This window comes from Nycticebus coucang, chromosome 16, assembly GCF_027406575.1.
Source record: "Nycticebus coucang isolate mNycCou1 chromosome 16, mNycCou1.pri, whole genome shotgun sequence".
NCBI lineage: Eukaryota > Metazoa > Chordata > Mammalia > Primates > Lorisidae > Nycticebus > Nycticebus coucang.
The window spans coordinates 51,655,257-51,664,137 of record NC_069795.1 but is presented as its reverse complement, the minus strand read 5'-3'; positions in this window follow the sequence as shown (position 1 = coordinate 51,664,137).

The window sequence follows — 8,881 nt, the reverse complement described above, 5'->3', positions numbered from 1 at the left end:
TAGGGTGTCTACCTGCTGGGGTTTGAGAAACTAGCAGCCTCCAGTCATATCAGAACTGTGATTAACATCTCATACCCCAGAAGACCACGTGTTGCCCAGACAATACTCAATAACATATACATACTGCTTTGTTTTTGGTTGTGTTTTTTTTTTTTGGTTTCATTGTTTTTTTTATTTTGATATTGTTGATGTTATTTTGTTTTTTAAGTTCAACCTTTTCCATACAGATCCTTTTTCTTTCTCAATTTTTCTAGTTTAATTATAATTTCCCATTGCTGCCTATTTCAATAATTAGAACTTCATTTTTGTTAGTGTTTCTACTGCTATTATTTGGTTTTACACCCAATTTTATCCCGTAAAGTTTTCTGTTTGCTTGTTTTGGTTTGATTTATAGCATTTTTGTCTTTCCTCTCTAATTGGTGGAGGTGGGGTACTGTGTCTGATCAGGTTAGCAAAGAGCTGCTGACCTCAAGGGAACCACCCCACTGGGCACCCCGAGAAGGTGGTTTTCTTTTTAAGGTTGTGTCAAAGTACCCTACTGTACACATATATTGCTCTGTCTCCCTCTTTCTGTGCCTCTCTTCTTTTTGTCAATATTCCTTTTACCCACCCCCTCTCCTTTCTCTATTTTTCTTTTTTTGTTTTCTTATCACTCGGTCCTCCTTTCTTTCATCCCTTTTTTGCTCTTCAACCTTCTCACCCTTCTGGTCCTGTAACCCTTAGTCCACAGGCACGAGAACTTAAAGAGCAAGAGGAAGCAAAAGGAATATTAGGGCAAGGAAACAGATAAAAGAAATCACTCATGAGGAAGAATCAGCAGAAAACTCCAGGCAACATGAAGAACCAGCCCAGAACAATCCCGCCAAGGAACCATGAGGTAGCTACTGCAGAGGATTCCACCTATAAAGAAATGTTAGGAATGACAGAAAGGGAATTTAGAATACACATGTTGAAAACAATGAAAGAAATGATGGAAACAATGAAGGAAACTGCTAATAAAGTGGAAAATAACAAAAAGGAAATTCAAAAACAGAATCGAATAAGAGATGAACGATATGAAGAATATGAAAAGGATATAGCAGAGCTGAAGGAACTGAAACAGTCAATTAGGGAACTTAAAGATGCAATGGAAAGTATCAGCAACAGGTTAGACCATGCAGAAGAAAGAATTTCAGAGGTAGAAGACAAAGTTTTTGAAATAACTCAGATAGTAAAAGAGGCAGAAAAGAAGAGAGAGAAAGCAGAACGTTCACTGTCAGAATTATGGGACTTTATGAAGCATTCCAACATACGAGTTATAGGAATTCCAGAAGGGGAAGAAGAATGCCCCAGAGGAATGGAAGCCATACTAGAGAATATTATAAAAGAAAATTTCCCAAATATCACCAAAGATTCTGACACACTGCTTTCAGAGGGATATCGGACCCCAGGTCGCCTCAACTCTAACCGAGCTTCTCCAAGACACATTGTGATGAACCTGTCCAAAGTCAAGACCAAAGAAAAGATTCTGCAAGCTGCCAGGAGTAAGCGCCAGTTGACCTACAGGGGCAAATCCATCAGAGTGACTGCAGACTTCTCTAATGAAACTTTCCAAGCAAGAAGAAAATGGTCATCTACCTTTAATCTACATAACAGAACAATTTACAGCCCAGAATTCTATACCGTGCTAAGCTAAGCTTCAAAATTGACGGAGAAATGAAATCATTTACGGATATACAAACATTGAGGAAATTTGCCACAACAAGACCAGCTCTACAGGAAATAATTCAACCTGTTCTGCACACTGACCACCACAATGGATCAGCAGCAAAGTAAGGACTCAGAAACTAAAGGACAGAACCTAACCTCCACACTGATGCAAAAGATAAAACTAAGCAATGGACTCTCACAAAATAAGACGAATAGAATACTACCACACTTATCAATTATCTCAATAAATGTTAATGGCTGAATTCCCCACTGAAGAGACATAGATTGGTTGACTGGATTAAAAAACACAAGCCATCCATTTGCTGTCTGCAAGAAACACACCTGGCTTCAAAAGACAAATTGAAGCTCCGAGTCAAGGGTTGGAAGACACTTTTTCAGGCAAAAGGAATTCAGAAGAAAAGAGGAGTTGCAATCTTATTTTCAGATACATGTGGATTTAAAGCAACTAAAATCAAAAAAGACAAAGATGGTCACTTTATATTGGTCAAGGGAAAAATACAACAAGAAGACATTTCAATTCTAAATATCTATGCACCCAATTTAAATGCTCCCAGATTCTTGAAACAGACCTTACTCAGTCTGAGCAATATGATATTTGATAATACCATAATAACAGGGGACCTTAACACTCCTCTTACAGAGCTGGACAGATCCTCTGAACAGAAATTAAACAAGGATATAAGAGATTTAAATGAGACCCTAGAACAACTGTGCTTGATAGACGCATATAGAACACTCCATCCCAAAGATAAAGAATATACATTCTTCTCATCACCACATGGAACATTCTCCAAAATTGATCATATCCCGGAACACAAAACAAATATCAACAATATCAAAAGAACTGAAATTTTACCTTGTATCTTCTCAGACCACAAGGCACTAAAGGTGGAACTCAACTCTAACAAAAATGCTCGACCCCACCCAAAGGCATGGAAATTAAACAATCTTCTGTTGAATAACAGATGGGTGAAGGAATAAATAAAACAGGAAATCATTAACTTCCTTGAGCATAACAACAATGAAGACACTAGCTACCAAAACCTGTGGGATACTGCAAAAGCAGTTTTGAGAGGAAAATTCATCGCTTTAGATGCCTACATTCGAAAAACAGAAAGAGAGAGCATCAACAATCTCACAAGAGATCTTATGGAATTGGAAAAAGGAGAACAATCTAAGCCTAAACTCAGTAGAAGAAAAGAAATATCCAAAATCAAATCAGAGATCAATGAAATTGAAAACAAAAGAATCATTCAGAAAATTAATGAAACAAGGAGTTGGTTTTTTGAAAAAATAAATAAAATAGATAAACCATTGGCCAGACTAACAAGGAATAGAAAAGTAAAATCTCTAGTAACCTCAATCAGAAATGATAAAGGGGAAATAACAACTGAGCTCACAGAGATACAAGAGATCATCTCTGAATACTACCAGAAACTCTATGCCCAGAAATTTGACAATGTGAAAGAAATGGATCAATATTTGGAATCACACCCTCTCCTTAGACTCAGCCAGGAAGAAATAGAGCTCCTGAACAGACCAATTTCAAGCACTGAGATCAAAGAAACAGTAAAAAAGCTTCCAACCAAAAAATGCCCTGGTCCAGATGGCTTCACTCCACAATTCTATCAAACCTTCAAGGAAGAGCTTATTCCTGTACTGCAGAAATTATTCCAAAAAATTGAGGAAGAAGGAATCTTCCCCAACACATTCTATGAAGCAAACATCACCCTGATACCAAAACCAGGAAAAGACCCAAACAAAAAGGAGAATTTCAGACCAATCTCACTCATGAATATAGATGCAAAAACTCTCAACAAAATCCTAGCCAATAGATTACAGCTTATCATCAAAAAAGTCATTCATCATGATCAAGTAGGCTTCATCCCAGGGATGCAAGGCTGGTTTAACATACGCAAGTCTATAAACGTTATCCACCATATTAACAGAGGCAAAAATAAAGATCACATGATCCTCTCAATAGATGCAGAAAAAGCATTTGATAACATCCAGCATCCTTTTCTAATTAGAACACTGAAGAGTATAGGCATAGGTGGCACATTTCTAAAACTGATTGAAGCTATCTATGACAAACCCACAGCCAATATTTTACTGAATGGAGTAAAACTGAAAGCTTTTCCTCTTAGAACTGGAACCAGACAAGGTTGTCCTCTGTCACCTTTACTGCTCAACATAGTGCTGGAAGTTCTAGCCAATACAATTAGGCAAGACAAGGAAATAAAGGGAATCCAAATGGGAGCAGAGGAGGTCAAACTCTCCCTCTTTGCTGACGACATGATCTTATACTTAGAGAACCCCAAAGACTCAACCACAAGACTCCTAGAAGTCATCAAAAAATACAGTAATGTTTCAGGATATAAAATCAATGTCCACAAGTCAGTAGCCTTTGTGTACACCAATAACAGTCAAGATGAGAAGCTAATTAAGGACACAACTCCCTTCACCATAGTTTCAAAGAAAATGAAATACCTAGGAGTATACCTAACGAAGGAGGTGAAGGACCTCTATAAAGAAAACTATGAAATCCTCAGAAAGGAAATAGCAGAGGATATTAACAAATGGAAGAACATACCATGCTCATGGATGGGAAGAATCAACATTGTTAAAATGTCTATACTTACCAAAGCAATCTACCTATTCAATGCCATTCCTATCAAAATACCAACATCATACTTTCAAGATTTGGAAAAAATGATTCTGCGTTTTGTATGGAACCGGAAAAAAACCCCGTATAGCTAAGGCAGTTCTCTGTAACAAAAATAAAGCAGGGGGCATCAGCATACCAGATTTTAGTCTGTACTACAAAGCAATAGTGCTCAAGACAGCATGGTACTGGCACAAAAACAGAGACATAGACATTTGGAATCGACTTGAAAACCAAGAAATGAAACTAACATTTTACAACCACCTAATCTTTGATCAACCAAACAAGAACATACCTTGGGGGAAAGACTCCCTATTCAATACATGGTGTTGGGAGAACTGGATGTCTACATGTAAAAGACTGAAACTGGACCCACACCTTTCCCCACTCACAAAAATTGATTCAAGATGGATAAAGGACTTAAACTTAAGGCATGAAACAATAAAAATCCTCCAAGAAAGCATAGGAAAAACACTGGAAGATATTGGCCTGGGGAAAGACTTCATGAAGAAGACTGCCATGGCAATTGCAACAACAACAAAAATAAACAAATGGGACTTCATTAAACTGAAAAGCTTCTGTACAGCTAAGGAGACAATAACCAAAGCAAAGAGACAACCTACACAATGGGAAAGGATATTTGCATATTTTCAATCAGACAAAAGCTTGATAACTAGGATCTATAGAGAACTCAAATTAGTCCACATGAAAAAGGCCAACAATCCCATATATCAATGGGCAAGAGACATGAATAGAACTTTCTCTAAGGACGACAGACGAATGGCTAACAAACACATGAAAAAATGTTCATCATCTCTATATATTAGAGAAATGCAAATCAAAACAACCCTGAGATATCATCTAACCCCAGTGAGAATGGCCCACATCACAAAATCTCAAAACTGCAGATGCTGGCGTGGATGTGGAGAGAAGGGAACACTTTGACACTGCTGGTGGGACTGCAAACTAGTACAACCTTTCTGGAAGGAAGTATGGAGAAACCTCAAAGCACTCAACCTAGACCTCCCATTCGATCCTGCAATCCCATTACTGGGCATCTACCCAGAAGGAAAAAAATCCTTTTATCATAAGGACACTTGTACTAGACTGTTTATGGCAGCTCAATTTACAATCGCCAAAATGTGGAAACAGCCTAAATGCCCACCAACCCAGGAATGGATTAACAAGCTGTGGTATATGTATACCATGGAATACTATTCAGCCATTAAAAAAAATGGAGACTTTACATCCTTCGTATTAACCTGGATGGAAGTGGAAGACATTATTCTTAGTAAAGCATCACAAGAATGGAGAAGCATGAATCCTATGTACTCAATTTTGTTATGAGGACAATTAATGACAATTATGGTTATGGGGGGGGGAACAGAAAGAGGGAAGGAGAGAGGTGGGTGGGGCCTTGGTGTGTGTCACACTTTATGGGGGCAAGACATGATTGCAAGAGGGACTTTACCTAACAATTGCAATCAGTGTAACCTGGCTTATTGTACCCTCAATGAATCCCCAACAATAAAAAAAAAAAAAAAAAAAAAAAAAGCTTCCTTGGGCTGGCTTTCTTCCTTCCTTCCTTTGGGACGTCACTCAGTTCTCCTGCTCCTTTTCTCTCCTTGCCCCGCCCCCATCTTTCGCTCTCTTCCTCCCTGCTCCTTGCTCTCTTCTTTCTCTCTCTTTCTCACGTCTTCCCATTTCCCCTCTAATATAAAATAAACTTATATTTATATTCTAAAAAAAATAAGAAGTATCTTTGCACATCCTTTAGTCTCTTCTCATGGTCAGTGTATACATGGTATAGACAGATTGAATATCAAAATACGCAATTCCTATTCATCACCTTGAAGGAAAATGAATAACAGTCCCGATGAATAGGTGTGGTATCATCGCAGTATTATTAACAGAAAAATGTCCAGACGGGTATAAGCATGTTTAATGCAGAGGAACAGGACTCTGATGTAAAACTGTAGGCCAAAAAGCAAAGGAGAAATTTTACTTGACTTTATAAATCCTGTATTTGAAAAGTAAGTTCCAGATGACTTTCTTAAATTCCAAAAAATCTCTTTATACGTAGTTGCTGTATGTTGTTTCTCCTGTGAAAATTATATAAATGACTTTACATCACTGCTTTCTGAGTTATGTATCAGATTATTATAATTTTTCTGCTTCTACCCCAATTGTCAGACTAGGAGCAATTGTTTCTTCCTGTCTCACTTTCCTCATTTATAGAATAAATATTATAATAGTAGACATTTCATAATGGGTTTATGAAGAATAAATCAACGTGTATAGAAAGCATTTAGAGGGCTCCACTCATATTAAACACTATATATGTTATCAGCTATAAGCTATAATTTTATTATTAATGATATAATTGTTTTCAGTATGCTTCTATGTAGTAATATCCCTTATAATTAGTTTTTTGTGGACTAATAAAATAAATGGACAACACTGTTGGCATTGTGTATAAAATGAAACCAAATCACCTAGAATATTCTATGCAGACTCTGTAACAGCGTGCTGTCAGGCAGAATAAATACACACAAGCATACACATGTACATATATACACACAAACCCAATAGGAGGGGACTATTGTTATGTTTTATCTTAGCCAGAGGCCAATAATATTAAATAATAAACAAGCAACAATTATTATTATCTTTATTTTACAAATGAGGTAACTAAGGCAGAAGGAAGTAATAATTTCTCATTGACAGCGAAGGGACAAGTAGAAAATTAATAGCTATCAGGTATATGAACTCAAAAAAGCAGCAGTTTACTGCCTTTACATCCACAGTGACTTGTACATGTCTGTACATGTATAGATGCATGTGAGTGTATATGCGTATATAATACTTCTTATTTTAGTTTTAGATTCTAGGTTGAGTTATGAGCCATTGTGAAAACTTGAGTGAGAGTCTCCCCCATGTAAGTGAAGTGTTAACATTAAAGCTCATTATGAAATGATGTTACTGAGATTGCACTTAACCAGCCTCAAAGAATTTCAGCTCCAATAGCTTCCATCTCACTTATCTAATCAGTTCTACCACCCAAATATACGATTACCCTTTTATTACATAATAAATTCTAAACTTTCACTGTCCAATCTGTTACAGGTAATGGTTATAAAATATAATGGTCTAAAATCATTAAGTTCTCCTGTTGCCAATGTAGAGATGCCCTTTTGGAGAGAGACTGTATTAAAGGCATAGAATTTAAGGAGCTATACAATGCAGTCTTAAGATAATACAATCAAACTATATCATAGCATTAAACCATAAAATCTGCCATGTAGCATTGTTTAACCAAGTTTTCACTCTAATCTGATTAGCAAATTGAGTCCTGAGAAACGAAAATGATAAAAGAACATTCTCAGGACATTCAATGAAAAAGAATTTGGAAATCACAGTCTATACATTTGCCCATCCTGCATTAAATGGCATATTTCTGGTAAAAGAGAATAGATTTTTTTTGAAACCCTACATAAAACCAGCCAAAGAAACCAACTGACAAGAAAGAAAATCATGAGCTTAAATGTTCTCTTTATTCTTAAATCCGTTGTGTCTAGCTATCACTGTCCATATGTTCAATAAGATTAAGTACTTTTATGAAGTGTCTGAAAGGAAAACTATAGTCTGAGAAAAGAGCATTCTGAAAAACATATATGGTTGTTATCCCCTTTAAAGATGACAACAAATATATGAGCCATTTACCATGCCAGTTTTTCAGACAGCTGTTTTCTTAACAATATTAAGTACTGCACAAGGCTCTAATCTCAGCTCACACCATTTGGTATCTGAAGTAAAATAACACCTGAGTGCGGTGAGCCTCCACTTCCTGTGATGATATGGTCAACCTGACTCTCCGTCTTACACCTGGGATACAGGATGATTCTAAGGTGTGCGGGCTGCAGTAACCACATTTATGTTCAATCATGTAGAAACAGCAGTACAGGAATCTCTCATCTGCACACTGCACATAATATAACCAAAACAGTCCCATGAATGATTTTTCCCATGTCCTCACCATGAGGCAGAAAAAAGAACACATAAAACTCTATTCTACTGACAAGTATGGAATTAAAAAGAAAATTTTAAGGTAGTTAATGTACAAGAAATAGGAGAATCTAAAGCTACAAAGCATATAGCATAGTAATTCTCAGACTTTCAGAACAGTGTTTATTTAAATAAATAAATAAATAAAAAACTTACCCTGAGAAAATTCTAATGCCATGGGTCTTACTGGTAATTCTCCTGGTAGGTAGTGGAAGGAGCACATTATGTAAAACACTTGTCTGGCAGAAGTCTATTAGCACGGTCATGGACATTATGCTTGGGGTATATGCTATATTTTAGAATGTATGACATCAAGTATAAACTTTTCCTTTAGTTTATTGTTAAGACCAGCCAATACTCACTGAAATAAACATAAAGATTAATGACTTTGGAAGATTTTGGAAAGAGAAGGTGGATCTCTTCTAGCAAGATGATGCTATA